Source organism: Pongo pygmaeus, chromosome X, assembly GCF_028885625.2.
Source record: "Pongo pygmaeus isolate AG05252 chromosome X, NHGRI_mPonPyg2-v2.0_pri, whole genome shotgun sequence".
Classification (NCBI taxonomy): Eukaryota; Metazoa; Chordata; class Mammalia; order Primates; family Hominidae; genus Pongo; species Pongo pygmaeus.
This window is the reverse complement of record NC_072396.2, coordinates 134,267,853-134,289,319: the sequence shown is the minus strand read 5'-3', so window position 1 is coordinate 134,289,319 and position 21,467 is coordinate 134,267,853. Positions and strand designations below refer to the sequence as shown.

Here is a 21,467-nt window from a genome sequence, read left to right as displayed (position 1 = left end):
GCCACACATAAAATACACGAACACTAACAATAGCCGATGAGCTTAAAAAAAAAATCGCAAAAAAATCTCAGAATGTTTTGAGAAACTTCACGAATTTGTGTTGGGCCACATTCAAAGCTGCCCTGGGCTGCATGTGGCCTGTGGGCTGAGGGTTGAACAAGCATGGTCTAGACATTTCACTCTGTCTACATTTCTTCTTCCAGGCAAGTTCCCCTTTAGCTTAGCTGACCACAATCTTGTTTTCTTCCAGGAAGTGAGGGAACCGGTGTGGGGGAACAGTCTCAGTAGCACCTGGTTTTTCTACATTGGCACTGATACCTGACTGGGAGCCACCCATCTTGGACTCAGCAGTGTTATTCACAGCAGAGTTGGCCCCCACAGAAACTGGGAGGGTGGGAACACCACCACTCTGGGTCATAGAGATCTTGCTAGTCTTCATGGCAAGACCACTGTTGATCATGTTGGTGTATTGGTTCCACCACCTTCACTGAAGGGGCCAGGATTTCCGGTAAACATTTCTGAGATTCTTTCCATTCATACCTAATTGAGCCATAGTGTTCTCAGTGGCTAGCTTCCTTCTCTGGTGTGCTGAGTTATTGTTTGTCCATGAGTCATACAGTGGACCTTCAAGTTGCCTTTGGTGGTAAAAGCTTGCCCGTGTATGCTACACACAAAAGGCTATTCTCTAGTGTGAGTCCACTTGTGAATCTGAAGAGCACTAGTGGATGAGAAGTTCTTCTCACACTGTGTGCAGCTGTGTTGCTTGGCCTGTCAGTGTGGCTGGGCCGCTAATACCAGGGACATGATTGAGGATCCAACAAATGTGCCAGTGAAACGGGAGAGTTCCCTGACCCCCCTCACAGGACATGTGATGGGTGTGGCTTGTCTGTTTGGTCGCCACTGCTGCTCAAACCTCTTACAGGAGGGGGAGTACACAGACAGACAGGTGCAGGAGCCCAAGTGGGTGTGTGTTACAGTGCGCTCTTTTAGCCTTGCCATCTGCAGATGGCTTAAGTGTTAATCAGCTCAATGGACCCTCTGCCTTTCTGCAAAGGCAGAGGGCCAGTGTGACAGCTTTCTGTATCCTGAGCTGTTGTCCAGAATCCTGGAAGAATCAGGTCACACATGGACTTGAAGGATGGAGAATGCAGGGTTTTATTGGGTGGTGGAGGTGGCTCTCAGTGGGATAGATGAGGAGCTGGACAGGGGATGGAGTGGGAAGATGATCTTCCCCTGGAGTTTGGCCATCCAGTGGCTGATTCTCCGACCACCTCCAGCCAAACTCCTCCTGACGTTTCTTCTCTTCTCTCCTGTGCTGTGCCATTCTGCCATTTGTCTGCTCATCTCCTCATCTCCTGCTTCTGGAGCCTCGGGTTTGGGGTTTATATGGGTACAGGATAGGGGGTGTGATGGGCCAAAAGGCAACATTTTCGGCACAAAAACAGGAATGCCTGTTCTCACTTAGGGCTGTGGGTATCCAGGCTTGAGGGTGGGGCCTTTGCTGGGGAACTGCCCTCTTCTATCCAGTATTTCCCTGTCTCCTATCTGTATCGCCAGGAACTTCAACTTTTCATTTTTATTTTTTAGAGACAGGGTCTCTCCTTTTTGCACAGGCTGGAGTGCAGTGGCACAATCATAGTTTACCACAACCTTGAACTTCTGGGCTCAAGTGATCCTTCTGCCCCAGCCTCATTAGTAGCTGAGATTACAAGCACTAGCCACCAAGAATGTTAAAACTTGAACTTTGACATAGGTTGACTGGGCTCAGAAAAACGTTGATGGGAGACAGCCCATCTCAGTGTGGCTGTTCTTGGGGTGCTCAGCTTTGCCCCCAGCATCTGGAGACTTTGACAAAATGCTTTCTGCTTGGCTACTTGCCAGGGAGCGTGCCCGGAAGGATGTGGTTTCCACAGCATCTGGAGTTTGGCTAATAGTCCTGGTGTCCCATCAGTGAGAATGAGTCGTTAAACTGTTGCTCTCCACTGAATCGTTTTTTCAGCTGCTCTGCCTCTGCAGGCTAGAAGGAACAGGACCCACTTTCCTGGTGACTGCTAGGGAAGCCTTCAGGGCAAACCCTAGAGTGGGTTATATTAAGTGGATGCTAAGAAGAGGTGTGAGGACCTTTGAGTAGCTACTGGGGGCATCCTGGGAGCTGACTTTGTCCACAGTGGCATCTTCTTTCAACATCATCATGGCAGATGGCACTTGTATTACCGTTCTCACTGACCATCATTGGCTCAGGACCCCTAAAATCACAGGGATTCTCTGGCGGGGACATGCTGGGAATCTGAGTGCCCATGTTCATCCAAATATGTTGTTGCAACATGACCACGTTGGTAAATTTCTTTTGACTAATAGGGTATGTACTTATGGATGAGTTGGTTCCGTGAACCCTGAGAAGTGTCCTTACGTTGCCTTTGGTACAAAAAGCTTGTCCACAGATTTCACATTGGATGGGTCTCTCCCCAGTGTGGGTGTGGTAATGTATGTTTTTTTTCCAAGTGAGAGCAAATTTATTAAAGTAAAGGAATAAAAGAATGGCTACTCCATAGGCAGAGCAGCCCTGAGGGCTGCTGGTTGGCTATTTTTGTTGTTATTTCTTGACTACATGCTAAACAAGTGGCGGGTTTTTCACGAGTTTTCCGGGAAAGTGGTGGGCAACTCTTGGAACTGAGGGTTCCTCCCCCTTTTAGACCATACATGGTAACTTCCTGACATTGCCTTGGCATTTGTAAACTGTCATGGTGCTGGTGGGAATGTCTTTTAGCATGCTAATGTATTATAATTAGCATATAATGAGCAGTGAGGATGACCAGAGGTTACTTTCCTCACCATCTTGGTTTGGGTGGGATTTGGTCTGCTTCTTTACCACACGTTGTTTTATCAGCAAGGTCTTTGTGACCTGTATCTTGTGCCAACATCCTATCTCATCCTGTGACTTAGAATGCTTAACCTCCTGGGAATGCAGCCCAGTAGATCTCAGCCTCATTTTACCCAGCCCCTATTCAGGATGGAGGCACTCTGGTTTGAACACCTCTGACATATTTCTCCCCTGCCTTTTACAAAGGGATCCTTAATCTTTTATTATTATTATTATTATTATTTATTAATTTTTTTTTTGAGACGGAGGCTTGCTCTGTCACCCAGGCTGGAGTGCAGTGGCATAATCTCAGCCCTCTGCAACCTTCGCCTCCCGAGTTCAAGTGATTCTCCTGCCTCAGCCTGCCAGGTATCTGGGACCACATGTGCGTGCCACCATGCCCGGCTAATTTTTGTATTTTTAGTAGAGATGGGGTTTTGCCATGTTGGCCAGGCTGGTGTCAAACTCGTGAGCTCAGGTGATTCACCCTCCTTGGCCTCCCAAAGTGCTGGGATTACAGCTGTGAGCCTCCGTGTCTGGCCAGGAACCCTTAATCTTAAGGGTTATAGAGGGACAAAGATCCATCTTCTGTAACTTCTTCAGGCTGAATTGGGCAATGATATTCCTGCCTACCTATTAGGGTCTCTTGTATTTAGGGTAGAGAAGAGCTCAGTCAGAAAGTGTAAGTATGGTGAGGGCCATCCATAACTCTTGAGTTCTGACAAAAGGTGATATCTGAAGTAAGTATTCAATTTAAGAAAATGTTGAGTAAGCTTATCCTGCATTCCTACACAAAGAGTACAACAGCAATATTTTCCACAACAGTAAAACAAGGTAAGTAAAATTATTCCAAGTGAACTGAATAAGAAAGCTTTCCACGAACTGGGCAATTGTTGAAACCAAGCTGATATGGTGTCGCTAGCTGATTCTAATATGTGCCCAGAATTAGAATACTGACCCAGATTTTTACATTACCCACCCCTCTTGTTTCTTCTGAGCAGCAGCCAGAGATCACTGGTTGGTTCACAGGAATAAGCATGGTTAGTGTAAATTGCAGGAAAAAAAACCCTTAAAAACAATGAATGAGACTATAATTTAATAACAGGTGTACCATTGTTCTTGAAACAATTTTTCTCTCTCCAGTCTCCCATTTTTACTAAAGACAAATCATGGTAAGACTGATTTGCTTTATTATACTTGGCCTGATTATTTGTATGAAGTGTAGCAATAATAATAATAATTGTTAGTTTTTTTTTTTTTTTTTGAGATAGAGTCTCACTGTATCGCCTAGGCTGGAGTGCAGTGGCACGATCTTGGCTCACTGCAACCTTCGCCTCCTGAGTTCAAGCGATTCTTATGTCTCAACCTTCCAAGTAGCTGGGATTACAGGCACATGCTGCCACGCCCAGCTAATTTTTCTATTTTTAGTAGAGACAGGGTCTCACCATATCAGCCTGGCTGGTCTTGAACTCCTGACCTCAAGTGATCCTCCTGCCTTGACTTCAAGAATAATTATTTTTAACATAGGCTTTTAAAATTGTCTTTGATGGAACTCTGTTCCTTAAGAAATCTTCGATAACACTTTTTTTTTTTTTGAGGTAGAGTCTTGCTCTGTTGCCCAGGCTGGAGTGCAGTGGCGCAATCTCAGCTCACTGCAACCTCTGCCCCCGGGTTCAAGCAATTCTCCCGCCTCAGCCTCCTGAGTAGCTGGGACTACAGGCATGTGCCACCATGCCCGGCTAATTTTTTGTATTTTTTAAGTAGAGATGGGGTTTCACAGTGTTAGCCAGGATGGTCTCAATCTCCTGACCTCGTTATCTGCCCGCCTCGGCCTCCCAAAGTGCTGGGATTACAGGCGTGAGCCACCGTGCCTGGCCAGATAAGACTTTTTTAAAGCCGAACCCAGCCATGGGTTTGTACCATCAAATACCTAAATTTCCTCTTCTCTTGAGGTCCCAAGATAACTTGGGGCTCCTGGGCCTGTTAGAAAGCAACATTTTTTACTTACCGATCAGGAACCCTGTAGAGGGACTGTGTAGACAAGGTATGGAGGCCAGTTTTCCCAAGGGAGGTAATGCATTGTGAAGGAACTTTGGCAGCTTAAGACTCGGTGGCAAATGAGACATTCACTGGGGTCAGAAGTGGCCTTGTTGCTGTTTTCTACCAGCTGCTGCAATTTCATGGTCTCTGACCCTGGCTTGGTGGTCCCACTCCCTTGAAAGCCACCAACCCTTGGGGAATTACGGTTTGGCACCACCCCAGGGAGTGTGGGTCCACCCTTACTTTCTGGAGAAGGCCCAACAATGAGCCACCCTTGTGGTCATTGGGGTTAACCCCTGAAGAAAGATTTTGTGATAGCTCTATGGAGGGGGTCCTTGTTACAAGGACAAGTTTGCTGTCTAAAGAGAGACTGGATTCATCTATGGGGATGGGTACAGAGAGTGCATGGGGTGCCATTGCCTACCACCATTTTGTTCTGGAACTTGGCAAACAGCTGGGGGTTTGCCTTCACCTGGGGATATTGATGAAAGTATACCTTGAGGTTACCCTTGGTGGTGAAGCCATGACCACACACAGAGAACATGAAGGGTCTCTCTCCAGTATGCATGTGGGGATAGATCTGCAAGGAGCTACCAGTCTCCCAAACCTTGCTACAGTTCTTACAGTTGTGCTTGTAGAGGATGGCCTCGTCTTTGCGTTCGACATACATCTCAGATGTTTGGTGGCTTATCTTTCTCTTTCTTGGATGGGTATAATGCCACAGTAGAGAAAGGACTCTGGAAGAGCACAGAACCCAAGCCTGAGGTAGCAAAGCACTTGGGAGCTGAGACACAATATTCAGGAGCACCCGTGTCCTATCCAGCTTCAGGGTGAAGGGTGTCAGCCATGGGGTCACAGAGCTGGCAGCAGAAGGGATGCTGATGAGATAGCTTGGCTTGTTTAAGGTGTCCAGAGACAGACCTTGGCTTCCAGCTTTCTGGCTGAGCAAAGCCACAGCTGCAGAAACTTGCTTGGACATGTGGCTATCTAAGGTCTTCAGGGTATTAGCCTGAGTGGAGAGTGTGGGAGGCCCACGAGTTCACTTGAATGCAAATCTGCTCAGTGAGCTAGATCTGCTGTCGTTGAAAAAATGCTGTTGGCGCTGGGCAGAGGGGCCAGCAGCACATATGAGCTCCACTGATTTACCACTCCCTTGTCTCCTTGTAATGCCTGAAGAGTCAAATTAATATTGGCCACTTTGCCTTTGGGTAAATAGCTTATGTTCTGGAGTGTGGATGGTAGGGCAGTCTCTGTCTTTAAGTGCAAGACAGACTCTGCGCCCAGCTTCTCCTTTATGTCCCCTTAGCTGCCACCATTTTCCTTGGGACTGTCGCTGCTTGAACTGGGTGGCTGGTGGCTTGGTACAGCTGCACAAAAGTCTTCTGAAGGCACTGACTCCTCGTTGTCATTCATGGTGAGGACAGGTGGATTTTTAGTGCGATTTTTTCTTATGTTCCAAGAACTCAGAGATGCTAACGAGTTCTGCACAACATTTCTTAGAGATGTGAGTTTCCTACCCATGAAGCTGCTTTACCATCACTTTGTCCTCATTCACTTCATCACCATTCCCTGGGTGGTTCATTGGAGCACCTGGCTTGTTAAGATGATCGCTTGGAAAAGGGTGAACATAGAGATGTGGAGAAATGGATATAGGTTGGGAGGTAGGGGTAAGGAAGGCTAGAGAGAAATATAGAACACTAATATGTCTTCATCTTGCAAAGTAAGCCGTTAAGGAGATACTCTCTATGGTTGATTAAACAGAAAATATAAGTGGATGTATGTTATTTAAAGTGAAAAAGATATCTATTAGAGGAAATAAAAATAATGCTACAACTTTATTGGAAGGGGTGGATGGAAGGTAGGAATGGTGGAATTGAGCTTAATCCTCATCTCTGGCTGGGCATGGTGGCTCACACCTGTAATCCCAGCACTTTGGGAGGCTGAGGTGGGCAGATCCCTTGAGCCCAGGAGTTTGAGATCAGCCTGGGCAACTGATGAAACCCCATCTCTACAACAACAACAAAAAATATACAAAAATCAGTCAGATGTGATGGTGCACGACTGTGGTCCCAGCTACTCAGGAGATTGAGGCAGGAAGATCACCTGAGCCTGGGGAGGTCAAGGTGGCAGTGAGCCATGATGATGCCACTGCACTCCAGCCTGGGTGACAGAGTGAGACTGTCTCAAAAAAAATTCCTCGTCTCTCATAGCATTAATAGATAATGTCAAAAAAGAAATATAAGCCAGGTGCAGTGGCTTATGTCTGTAATTCCAGCACTTTGGGGGGCCAAGGTGGGAGGATCGCTTGAGCTCAGAAGTTCAAGACCACCCTGGGCAACATGGGAGATCCCATCTCTATGAAAATTAAAAAATTCGTCGGGTGTGGTGGCAGTGGAGTGCACATGTGTTCCTAGCTACTAGTGAAATTGAGGTGTGAGGATAGCTTGAGTCCGGGAGGTTGAGGCTGCAGTGAACTGTGATCGCGCCACTGTACTCCGGCATGGGTGACAGAAATATACAGGCAGGGACAAATATTTTTATTTATTTATTTATTTATTTTTTGAGATGGAGTCTTGCCCTGTCGCCCAGGCTGGAGGGTGATGGCGAGATCTCGGCTCACTGCAACCTCTGCCTTCCAGGTTCAAGCGATTCTCCTGCCTCAGCCTCCTATGTAGCTGGGATTACAGGTGCATGCCACAACGCCCAGCTAATTTTTTTGTATCTTTAGTAGAGACGGGGGTTTCACTATGTTGGCCGGGCTGGTCTCAAACTCCTGACCTCGTGATCCACCTGCCCCGGCGTCCCAAAGTTCTGGGATTACAGGCATGAACCACAACGCCCAGCCAAGGCAGGGACAAATTTGAGGAATTTTTTAGAAGGTAAAATTTGCAGGACTTGGCTGGGCGCAATGGCTCACACCTGTAATCCCAGCACTTGGGAGGCCAAGGTAGGCAGGTCACCTGAGGTCAGTAGTTCAAGACCAGCCTAGCCAACATGGTGAAACCCCATCTCTACAAAACTACAAAAATTAGCCAGGCATGATGGCGGGTGCCTGTACTTCCAGCTACTTGGGAGGCTGAGGCAGGAGAATCTCTTGAATCCAGGAGGCGGAGGTTGCAGTGAGCCGAAATTGCACCATTGCACTCCAGCCTGGGTAACAGAGTGAGACTCCATCTCAAAAAAAAAAAAAAAAAAAATTGTAGGACTTAGTGATTAACCTAATACAGTGAAAAAGGGAGAGGGAGGAGGCAAAGGTGATTTGAAGGGTTCTAGATTGAGTGATTGGGTGGATGTGATATGATGACTGGAGTAAAGAATATGGGGTACTATCTAGTTCAAGTGGGGAGATGATGTGGTGGTTAATTTTATGTGTCAACTTGAGTGGAACAAAGGGTGTCCAGATATTTGGCTAAACATTATTCTGGGGGTGTCTGTGAGAGTGGTTCTAGATGAGATTAACACTTACATTGATAGAGCAAGTAAAACTGATTGCCTTCCTCAGTGTGGGTGAGTCTCTTCCAATCTGTTGGAGGCCTTTATAGAACAAAAGGCAGGGTAAGGGAGAATTCATTTTCTCTGCCTGACTGTTTCTGAGCTGGGACATTGGTCTTCTCTTGCAGTTGAACTGGAACTTACACCTTGCTTCTCCTGTTCTCAGGAGCCTTGGACTGGAACTATACCACCAGCTGTCTCGGATCTCCGGCTTGCAGATGGCACATCATGGGACTTCTCAGTCTCCATCACTGCATGAGCCAATTCCTTATAATAAATCTCTGTCTCTCTCGTTATATATATCCTGGAGAACCCTCAGGAACCTTGACTAATACACAAGATAAATTCAGTTTTAATTGTATGTGAGGCATTGTGGTGGAGACTTATACTAGATACCCACACGCAAGTGGGCAAAGGTCTGGGATAAAAATATCTATTTGGGAATCTTCAGCATATGGGTGATAGTTGAAATCATAAAAGTGGTTGAACTCTTCTGGGACTCTCATATATTGTAATAGGATGAACGGCAGAAAGAATAGATACAGATACATGTAGGTTGGTTAATCTGATGGTTGGAATGTGGACTTCGTATTCAATGTACTTGGTGTGTGTGTGTCTTTGTTTATAATGAAGTCAATTACTCAGTAATGTGCATATAATAAATTCCGTAGTGTGTGTGGTTCAGTCACTCGACTAATTTTTAAAACTGTTCCGCTAAAGCTCTGAGTTGAAAGAACCCATGGTGGTGTTGTTATACATAAATATCTTTACTTGATAGACCTCATTGATTACAGTCAGGATTCTGGTAGATAAATTGATTGGGCAGATGAGATGAACTCCTAACCCTTCTCTGGTGCTTTCTGAATAAGGCCTGTGTTTGTCTGGCTGTGCCATACATTTTATTTTCTCTTTCATTCATTTGTAAGCCTCAGCAACAACCCCCCTCTCCAACACCTTGATATAAATTGCCTTCAAACTCTAATAGAACTTGAGAATGTTGATAAGCTCAAACTATGGTATCCTGATGTTTCCATAGTAACTAATGCACACCAAGGGGGAAAAGATGGAGAATAAATGAGAATAGCATTTTAACAAAATAAGTGAGGGGCAAAGAGGCTTTAGACATGTTATTACCTCTTGTTTAGGAATATGAAAATATTCATCTCCTTAATAATGGGGTTATAAAAGTTGCTACAATGAGACTTGTCAGTAGCCATTTATATTTCATTTTTCTCTATAATCATTGTCATCAAAAGCATTTAAATGCTTCTCTGCCCAACAATACCATAGAGAGTGAGTTAAATGGACATAGTTGCCACTTTCCTGTGAACCTGCAATCAGAATAGGACAGGGTAGGCCAATGTCTGTATTCCAGTCTCCCAGGCAGAGTTTTGACCTAGTGGATATTAGGAGGAATGGGGATTCAAAGAAGACAAATCAACGTTGTGGTATTTGTTTGCTTTGATACAAGACTTTACTAGCATCTCAGCACTTCCTTGGTTAAAGGGCGCGAGAATAGGGTGCTGCTGTTTCTTCTTTCCTATTTCATAAAAAGGAGGCTTTCTGTAAGCCAGGAAGAGGGCACTCTCAAGTAATCAAACTGGCTGGCACCTTGATCTGGGACTTCCAGTCTCCAGAACTCTGAGAAAATACATTTGTGTTGTTTAAGCCAGTGAGTCTGTGGTATTTTGTTATGGCAGCCTGAGCAGCCTATACACCAGTCAGTGTACATGCACAACCGATTAAGCTATTGTTAGATAGGAATAGATTTAGTAAGGGTGAAGAGAAGACTTTTTATTTTATGTATTTATTTGAGACAGAGTCTCTCTGTCATCCAGGATGGAGTGCAGTGGTGTGATCATGGCTCACATCAGCCTTGACCTTCCAGGCTCAAGTGATCCTCCCACCTCGGTCTCCCGAGTAGCTGGGACCACAGGCATGTGCCACCATGCCTGGCAAATTTTTGTATTCTTTGTAGAGATGGGGTTTCACCATGTTGCCCAGGCTGGTCTTGAACTCCCTCTTGCCTTGACCTCCTAAAGTCTTGGGATTATAGGTGTGAGCCACCATGCCTGGCCTAATATTTTTATTTTAGAATTAGAGAGATTAGGCCAGGCGCATTGGCTCACGCCTGTAATCCCAGTACTTTGAGAGGCCGAGGTGGGTGGATCACTTGAGGTCAGGAGTTCAAGATCAGCCTGACCAACATGGTGAAACCCTGTCTCTACTAAAAATACAAAAATTAGCCGGGTATGGTGGTACGTGCCTGTAATCCCAGTTACTCAGGAGGCTGAGGCAGGAGAATTGCTTGAACCCGGGAGGTGGAGGTTGCAGTGAGCCGAGATCACACTATTGCATTCCAGCCTGGATGACAGAGTGAGACTCTGTCTCAAAAAAAAAAAAAAATTAGAGAGATTAAATTTCCACAGATAAGTGTAATAACTGGTGGGGTATCTATCTAACCCGGAACAGAAACACAGAAAGTAGAGGGACAGAAAGTATACTGAACAGCTCCAGGTAAGGTAGATAGCATGGCTGGGATTCCGCTTAACCTGATACCTTCCCCATTTAGAAGAGAAAGGTTAAAAAGCACATTCTTCTTCTTTGTCTTTTTTTTTTTTTCATACTCATATCACCTTTTGAAAATTAGTCTTCAGTTTAGCTTTTGTGCAATGAATTCAGAGTTTAGAAGCAAGATGTGTTGGGAGGTAGGGTGAGGCTCATCAGTGAGAATGAAAGCCAATTTCCTAGACTTGCCTGGGGAAGGTATATTAGAACAGGGGCCATTTGTTCTTAATGTTCAACTCCCACTTATCAGTGAGAACATGCGGTGTTTGGTTTTCTGTTCCTGTGTTAGTTTGCTGAGGATGATGGCTTCCAGCTTCATTCATATCCCGGCCAAGGACATGATCTCATTCCTTTTTATGGCTGCATAGTATTCCATGGTGTATATGTACCACATTTTCTTTATCCAGTCTATCACTGATGGGCATTCGGGTTGGTTCCACAAACCTGCACATTCTGCACATGTATCCCATATTTTTTAGAAGAAATAAAGAAAAAAGAAAAGAAAAGAAAAAAAGAATGGGGACCATTTATCTTGGATGGCCAGAGGTTTGGTAGACATCCTCAAGTTTAGACAGGCCTTAGAGTTCAGATGAAAAAGGAGTGTATCTTCATATTAGAGGCTCAGTTTGGACAAGGGAAATTTTGGTGTGTGTGTGTGTGTGTGTTTAAAATTTGTGAATTTGTGACATTTGATCTTAACAGTCACTGGGAAAAGGCAGAAATTTTGAGGAAAAGGAGTCCTCAATAAAGCATTCTTTTACCCTAAGGTATTTGGTCTCTTATCATTATTACATCCAAATTAAAACAAGACAGGGAACTATGTATTCCTTGATAAAATGGTCTTCACTTGTAATCTGTATTAGAGTACTTAAAACTCTTGATCAATCAATTATATATCGTACATTGAAATGTAATTAAAATTTTGTCACTGCAACTTTTTCAGACCTCCATTTATCCTCATTTATTTATTTTTTTGAGACAGAATCTCCCTCTGTTTCCTGGGTGGGAGTACAATGGTGTGATTATAGCTGACTGCAGCCTTGACCTCCTGGGCTCAAACGATCCTCCCAGGCTCAAGCAATCCTCCCAGTTCAGCCTCCCAAGTAGCTGAGACTACAGGTGTGCACCACCATGCCCAGCTAATTTCTTGACTTTTTTTGTAGAGATGGGGATCTCGCCACGTTGCCCAGACTGATATCGAACTCCTTGGCTCAAGTGATCCACCTCCCTTGGCCTTTCAAAATGCTGGGATTACAGTTGTGAAACACCACACCTGACCTAATTTCTTTTTAGTTTTTTCACAGTGTGGGACTCAGAGTCTAATAGATTGCTGAAATACATATTTAATACCTCAGTTTTAAATATAAGAAATATGATAATACTACATCCAATTGTAGCTGTGCAGAGGTTTGGCTTAAGATCCAAATAGTATAGCTCAGCCGGGCACAGTGGCTCATGCCTGTAATCCCAGCACTTTGGGAGGCCAAGATGAGCTCATCACCTGAGGTCAGAAGTTCAAGACCAGCCTGGCCAACATAGTGAAATCCTGTCTTTACTAAAAATACAAAAATTAGCCGGGTGTGTTGGGACATGCCTGTAATCCCAGCTACTTGGGAGGCTGAGGCAGGAGAATTGCTTGAATCCAGCAGGCAGAGGTTGCAGTGAGCTGTGATCGTGCCACTGCACCCCAGCCTGGGCAACAAGAGCAAGACTCTGTCTCAAAAAAAAAAAAAGTATAGTTTTGTACAATATACAGATACAAAAATTAATATTTTTGTATAGCTAATATATGCACATGGAGCAAAGTTCCAAAGTTATCAAAGGGCATACACTGAAAATTAGGTCTCTCTTTCTCCCTTATCTCCAAGTTCTCCAGTTCCTTCCCCTGAAGGTAACCACTATTACAAGTTTCTTACGTTTCCTTTTACAAATATTCCACAGTGCACTGATTCTGGAACAGGACATTTCCCCCTCCTTAGCAAGCTCTCAGTATCTGGCAGCAAAAAATGTTGCTCTTCAAGGTGAAAAACTAATGTTCCGAGTAGTACCATGGAACAGTGACCACCCTTGTTCCTTCTCAAACTCCTCCCTAGAAACCATATTCCCAGACCGGATCAGCAGACATTTGTCTAAACCACTTCTAGCTGGACATAACATGAACACAGACACCTTTATCATGAGTGTACAAGAACCCAAACACCTAACACATCCAGAAGTTTATTATTTATTTAGTGCATATGTGTAAAAAGGTAGATGCTTTTGGTAGGTTGTTGAGCAAGGAGGGGGTTGCGGTTTTATGCAAGACAGAATCAGGGAGAAATTATTCACTCTTTTCCAAGAAGTTGGAGAGGATTTCATCAAAGAGGTGCTGTGTAAATGACAGAAAGGAGATACAGAGAAGGCATTACAGCATAAGTTGTGGTCTGGGAGAAATGTTGGAATTGAGGTTTGGGATAAAAGAAAGACGGTAGTGTTGAGTGTTGACTCGTGAAGAGCAAGGGGAGGCATTAGATTGGCAGGAGGAGGCAGTGAAGGGAGAGTGAGGTAATATGGGATTTGCATTTGTAGATAATGAAGGCTTGTATACGACCTGTGGACAGAAGTCAGTAAAGAACTCTGTATTTACTATGCTTCCTATATTCCTAGCACTGCCGTCGGAACTATCACTTGGTCTAGAATTTTTCTCTGAGGCACTAAAGAATGAATTGTGGGTCTGGGCGCGGTGGCTCACGCCTATAATCCCAGCACTTTGGGAAGTCGAGGTGGGTGGATCACTTGAGGCCAGGAGTTCGAGACCAGCCTGGCCAACATGGTAAAACCCTGTCTCTACTAAAAATACAAAAATTAGCCGGGCATGGTGGCATGTGGCTGTAATTCCAGCTACTCAGGAGGCTGAGGCAGGAGAATCACTTGAACCCAGGAGGCGGAGGTTGCAGTGAGCCGAGATCGCGCCATTGCACTCCAGCCTGGGCGACAGAGTAAGACTCTGTCTCAAAAAAAAAGAAAAAGAAAAAAAAGAATGGATTGTGGGATAGTATGGTGGGTTTCCTACATCATGTTCTTCTCACAGGTTGACTCTATTTACTAAACAGTCATAACGCTCCCTAATAACTTGTTATGCATCTATGATCCACACATTTATGTAAAGCAGGGTTCCTTAGCTTTGCCCCATTGGCATTCTGGTTTGAATAATTCCTTGTTGCGGCAATCTGTCCTGTGCATTGTAAGATGCTTAGCAGCATCTTTGATGCCAGTAACACTCTCCCAAAAATGTCTCTAGACATTGGCAAATATCCCTTGGGAAGGGGGCAAAATCACCCTCATGGGGAACCACTAATATAAAACCTCACAGACGTATGTTTTGTTCTGTAAATTCCCCCCACCTTTTTTTTTTTGAGACAGAGTTCTGCTCTTGCCCAGATATTTTTGTATTTTTAGTAGAGATGGGGTTTCTCCATGTTGGTCAGGCTGGTCTCTAACTCCCGAACTCAGGTGATCCGCCTGCCTCGGCCTCCCAAAAAACCCCTTTAAAAAAATTAACATCTAAACTGGATGTGGTGGTGCTCATCTGTAGTCCTGGGTACTCCAGAGGCTGGGGTGGGAGGATCTCTTGAGCCCAGGAATTAAAGGCTGTAGTGTGCCATGATTGAGCCTGTGAATAGTCACTGCACTCCAGCCTTGGGAACATAGCAAGACCCTGTCTCAAAAAATTAACATTTAAAAATCTTCATCAAAATAATGCATTGGGCTGGGTAAGGTGGCTCCCGCCTATAATCCTAGCCCTTTCGGAGGCTGAGGAGGGTGGATTGCTTGAGCCCAGGAGTTCAATACCAGCTTGGGCAACATAGCAAGACCCCCATCTCTACAAAAAAATTTTGAAAAATTAGCTGGGCGTGGTGGTGTGCACCTGTAGTCCCAGTTACTCAGGAAGCTGAGGTGGGACGATGGCTTGAGCCTGGGAGGTTGAGGTTGCAGTGAGCCATGATTGCACCACTGCATTCCAGCCTGGGTGACACAGCAAGACCCATCTCGAAAATAATAATAATAATAATAATAATAATAATAATGATAATAATGCATTTATGTAAATAAAAATCACTCATAATAGAAAGCAACTATCTCCTGCCTTGCTCCTGCCTACCTGTAGTCCCATTCCCTAAGAACTGCCACTTAACTGTTTCTGGTTTGGGTTTTTCTAATGATTTCTGCCATATACATTCACCTGTTTATCCATTTATTTAAACAATATATTAGTTGAGCACTGTGTTTGTTTGCTCGGGCTGCCATCACAAAATACCACTGGGTGGCTTTAACAATAGAAATTAATTTTCTCACTGTTCTGGAGGCTGCAAGTTCAAGATCAAGGTGCTGGCAGGGCTGGTTTCCTTTGAGGGCCACCAGGGAAGGATCTGTTCCAGGCCTCTCTCCTTGGCTTGGAGATGGTTGCTGTCTTGCTGCCTCCAGACCTGGTTGTCCCTCTGTACATGTGTGTCCCTGGTGTCTTTTCCTCTTCTAAGGACACTAGTCATATTGGAGCAGGGCCATACCCCAGTGGCCTCAGTTTAATTTAATCACCTTAGTGAAGACCTTATCTCCAAACATAGTTTCATACTGAGGTACTGGCATTTCAGTACATGAATTTTGGGGGACACTATTCAACCCATAACAAGTACCTACTGTGTGCCAGTCACCGTTCTAAACACTGGGCATGGAACAGCCAACAAAACGGATGAAAATCTCTGCTCTTGGCTGGCGCAGTGGCTCAAGCCTGTAATCCCAGCACTTTGGGAGGCTGAGGCAGGTGGATCACCTGAGGTCGGGAGTTTGAGACCAGCCTGGCCAACATGGCGAAACCCCGTCTCTACTAAAAGTACAAAAAATAACCGGGCATGGTGGCAGGTGCCTGTAATCCCAGTTACTTGGGAGGCTGAGGCAGGAGAATCACTTGAACCTGGGAGGTGGAGGTTGCAGTGAGCCAAGATTGCAGCACTGCACTCCAGCCTGGGTGACAGAGTGAGACTCTGTCTCAAAAACAAAAACAAATAGAGTAGCCAGGGAAAACCTCTCTGAGAAGTGGACATTTGAGTAAGGACCTGAAGAAGGTGATAAAGTCATGCAAATGTCTGGGGAAGGATAATTCTAGGCAGAAGGAACAGCTGGTGCCAAGGTCCTGAGGTGGGAACATGTCCAGTTTGCTCAAGGAACAGCAAGGAGGCTCCTGGGGCTGGTGCGGAATGAGCAAGGGGGAGTAGCAGGAGCTGCAGGGGTAGGGGGATGGTGAAGCAGATGATGGCATAAGGCCTAGTAAACCATTGTCATGGCTTTGGCTTTTGTTCTGAGTGAGATAGCAAGCCGTTGGGCAAGTCATGGGTGGAGGTAGGTTTCAAAAGAATTTCTCTAGCTGCTCTGTGAATAACAGACTAAAAAGGGGTTAGGGAGGAAGCAGGGAGACCAGTAAGGGGAATGTTGCAATAATCCATTTTTTCTGAATCCTTCCTTGGTTTACCAGCTCTAGACATCCTCTATTGACCTGCTCTGATAGGTGGGGATTTAGCTCACTTCTGCTGCAGCACCACCTTTTTCTTCCTGCTAATACATCACTAGTTTTAGTTTCTCTGTTTAGGTCCTTCCTCCAGAGGCAATCATTCTAGTGGTATCTTTTCGTTTGTATGCCTTTTCGGTTATCTTTGTGCCTTTTTTTTTTTTTTTTTTTTTTTTTTTGAGACAAAGTCTCGCTCTGTTGCCCAGACTGGAGTGCAGTTATGTGATCACTGCTCACTGCAGCCTCAACTTCCTGGGCTCAAGTGATCCTCCCATCTCAGCCTTCTGAGTAGCTGGAGTGACAGACTTACACCACCATGCCCAGCTAATTTTTTGATTTTTTTGTAGAGACAAGTGTTGCCATGTTGCCCAGGCTAGTCTTGAACTCCTGGGCTCCAGCAATCCACCACCTCAGGCTCCAAAAGCCCTATGATTACAGGCACGAGCCACTGTGCCTGGCCTCTTTGTGCCTTTATATAAGGTACATAAGCCTCTACTTCTTGTTCATCTATAGATAATATCTCTTAATTGTACATTTTCTAAAATTAGAGTATTAGTGCTGCTACACATCCTTCCACCTCCCCTCATTCTGTCTACTTTCCAACTTCTATAAGCTATGCTTTTACATTAAGTTTGTTAACATTTCCTTTATACTTTGTAATCAAAGTTAAATTTCCTGTGATTTGTCTCTAGGTTAGATTCCAAAAGTTGAAAACCAATAAAGATAGTGTTTACATTGTTATAATTATATAAATATTTTTCAGTGTAAAGTCAAGGGATGTGCCTTGATTGCATTTTCTTCTTTATAGTTCCAATGTCACAATCTCCATCAATTACTCTATATCATTCCATGTTCTAGCTGCCTTTATTATTAGAAAATGGCATTCTTGATTGCCTTTTTTTGTAGTTAAGCTAGATATATGCCTTCTTTACCACATCTCTGCTATCTTCCAGCTTTTTCCTTATTTTGTCTATTGCTTAGAATAAAGTCCATGCTTCTTAAAGCCCACTTCCTGTGTTAGTTCTTTTGTTGTTGTCGGTTTTTTTTTTTTTTTTTTTTTTTTTTTTTTTTATGAAGACGGAATCTTGCTCTGTCACCCAGGCTGGAGTGCAGTGGCATGATCTGGGCCCATTGCAGCCTCCACCTCTTGGGTTCAAGTGATTCTCCTGCCTCAGCCTCCCGAGTAGCTGGGATTACAGGCATGCACCACCACGCCCGGCTAATTTTTGTATTTCTAGTAGAGAAGGGGTTTCACCATGTTGGCCAGGGTGGTCCCAAACTCCTGTCCTCAGGTGATCTGCTCACCTCAGCCTTCCAAAGTACTGGGATTACAGGTGCAAGCCACTGCACCTGGCCTAAAAGTTGTATTTTATTAATATAAATGTTTAGAGTTAATATTTAGGGGACACTTGCCTGTCAGCACATAGATACTTAATTATTGAGAAAATATATATATATTTTTAACAAGAGTGTTCTTTATTTGTACGAAGCATTACAATCTTCTCAGCATTCTTTATTCACAAACTTTTCACTATATTTATTTAACAAGTTAACAGTGTCAAACTACATGTTACTACCTTTCAAGCCCCAAGCGCTCAACTTAGACACAAACAAAAAGTGCTTGGAGCACTGAATGGAAACAGAAAAACGCTAAGAAAGGCCAACAGAGATATTTTAGAAGCAGTCAAAGAGAATGGTTTGGGGAGAGTTAGATTCCTGAGCAACATCAGATTTCCCTTAAGGTTCAGAGGGGCTTCACAAAATAATTTTTAGAAGACATGAGACAAAATTAGCTGGGCTTGGTGTCATGCATCTGTAGTCCCAGATACTCAGAAGGCTCAGGCAGGAGGATGACTTGAGCCCAGGAGTTCAAGCATGCAGTGAGCTACGATCATGCCACTGCACTCCACCCTGGGCCAGAGTGAGAGATCCCATCTCTTAAAAAAATAAATAAATATGGGGGAGGGGTGCCAGCCATTGCTGAGGCTTGAGTAGGTAAACAAAGCAGCCAGGAAGCTCGAACTGGGTGGAGCCCACCGCAGCTCAAGGAGGCCTGCCTGCCTCTGCAGACTCCACCTCTGGGGGCAGGGCATAGCTGAACAAAAGGCAGCAGAAACTTCTGCAGACTTAAATGTCCCTGTCTGACAGCTTTGAAGAGGGTAGTGGTTCTCCCAGCATGGAGTTTGAGATCTGAGAACAGACACACTGCCTCCTCAAGTGGGTCCCTGAGCCACAAGTAGCCTAACTGGGAGGCACCTCCCAGTAGGTGCCTACTGACACCTCACATGGCCGGGTGCCCCTCTGAGATGAAGCTTCCAGAGGGATGATCAGGCAGCAACATTTGCTGTTCTGCAATATTTGCTGTTCTGCAGCCTCCACTGGTGATACCCAGGCAAACAGGGTCTGGAGTGGACCTCCAGCAAACTCCAACAGACCTGCAGCTAAGGGTCCTGACTGTTAGAAGGAAAACTAACAAGCAGAAAGGACATCCACACCAAAACCCCATCTGTACGTCACCATCATCAAAGACCAAAGGTAGATAAAACCACAAAGATGGGGAGAAACCAGAGCAGAAAAGCTGAAAATTCTAAAAATCAGAGTGCCTCTTCTCCTCCAAAGGAATGCAGCTCCTTGCCAGCAATGGAACAAAGCTGGATGGAGAATAACTTTGACAAGTTGAGAGAAGAAGGCTTCAGACGATCAAACATCTCTAAGCTAAAGGAGGATGTTCGAACCCATCTCAAAGAAGCTAAAAACCTTGAAAAAAGATTAGATGAATGGCTAACTAGAGTAACCAGTGTAGAGAAGTCCTTAAATGACCTGATGGAGCTGAAAACCATGGCATGAGAACTACGTGATGCATGCACAAGCTTCAGTAGCTGATTCAATCAACTGGAAGAAAGGGTATCAGTGATAGAAGATCAAATGAATGAAATGAAGCAAGAAGAGAAGTTTAGAGAAAAAAGAGTAAAAAGAAATGAACAAAGCCTCCAAGAAATATGGGACTATGTGAAAAGACCAAATCTACATCTGATTGGTGTACCTGAAAGTGACGGGGAGAATGGAACCAAGTTGGAAAACACTCTGCAGGATATTATCCAGGAGAAGTTCCACAAACTAGCAAGGCATGCCAACATTCAAATTCAGGAAATACAGAGAATGCCACAAAGATACTCCTTGAGAAGAGCAACTCCAAGACATGTAATTGTCAGATTCACCAAAGTTGAAATGAAGGAAAAAATGTTAAGGGCAGCCAGAGAGAAAGGTCGGGTTACCCACAAAGGGAAGCCCATCAGACTAACAGCGGATCTCTCGGCAGAAACTCTACAAGCCAGAAGAGAGTGGGGGCCAATATTCAACATTCTTAAAGAAAAGAGTTTTCAACCCAGAATTTCATATCCAGCCAAAGTAAGCTTCATAAGTGAAGGAGAAATAAAATCCTTTATAGACAAGCAAATACTGAGAGATTTTGTCACCACCAGGCCTGCCTTACAAGAGCTCCCGAAGGAAGCAATAAACATGGAAAGGATCAACCGGTACCAGCCACTGCAAAAACATGCCAAATTGTAAAGACCATCAATACTAGGAAGAAACTGCATCAACTAACGAGCAAAATAACCAGCTAACATCATAATGACAGGATCAAAATCACACATAACAGTATTAACCTTAAATGTAAATGGGCTAAATGCTCCAGTTAAAAGACACAGACTCGCAAATTGGATAAAGAGTCAAGACCCATCAGTGTGCTGTATTCAGGAAACCCATCTCACATGCAGAGACACACATAGGCTTAAAATAAAGGGATGGAGGAAGATCTACTAAGCAAATGGAAAACAAAAAAAAAAAAAAGCAAGGGTTGCAATCCTAGTCGCTGATAAAACAGACTTTAAACCAACAAAGATCAGAAGACACAAAGAAGGCCATTACATAATGGTAAAGGGATCAATTCAACAAGAAGAGCTAACTATCCTAAATATATATGCACCCAATACAGGAGCACCCAGATTCATAAAGCAAGTCCTTAGAGACCTACAAAGAGACTTAGACTCCCACACAATAATAATGGGAGACTTTAACACCCCACTGTCAACATTAGACAGATCAACTAGACAGAAAGTTAACAAGGATATCCAGGAATTGAACTCAGCTCTGCACCAAGTGGACCTAATAGACATCTACCGAACTCTCCACCCCAAATCAACAGAATATACATTCTTCTCAGCACCACATCGCATTTATTCCAAAATTGACCACATAGTTGGAAGTAAAGCACTCGTCAGCAAATGTAAAAGAATAGAAATTATAACAAACTGTCTCTCAGACCACAGTGCAATCAAACTAGAACTCAGGATTAAGAAACTCACTCAAAATCACTCAACTACATGGAAACTGAACAACCTGCTCCTGAATGACTACTGGGTACATAACGAAATGAAGGCAGAAATAAAGATGTTCTTTGAAACCAATGAGAACAAAGACACAACATACCAGAATCTCTGGGACACATTTAAAGCAGTGTGTAGAGGGAAATTTATGGCACTCAACGCCCACAAGAGAAAGCAGGAAAGATCTAAAACTGACACCCTAACATCACAATTAAAGGAACTAGAGAAGCAAGAGCAAACACATTCAAAAGCTAGCAGAAGGCAAGAAATAACTAAGATCAGAGCAGAACTAAAGGAAATAGAGACACAAAAAAACCCTTCAAAAAATCAATGAATCCAGGAGCTGGTTTTTTGAAAAGATCAACAAAATTGATAGACTGCTAGCAAGACTAATAAAGAAGAAAAGAGAGAAGAATCAAATAGATGCAATAAAAAATGATAAAGGGGTTATCACCACCAATCCCACAGAAATACAAACTACCATCAGAGAATACTATAAACACCTCTATGCAAATAAACTAGAAAATCTAGAAGAAATGGATAAATTCCTCAACACATATACCCTCCCAAGACTAAA

General features: G+C 44.1%; 1 pseudogene; it reads right to left on the bottom strand.

Moving 5' to 3' along the window:
- Positions 1-220: 220 nt before the first annotated feature.
- On the bottom strand, positions 221-7,402 carry LOC129024197 (sal-like protein 4; annotated as a pseudogene).
- Between the last annotated feature and the right edge of the window lie 14,065 nt (positions 7,403-21,467).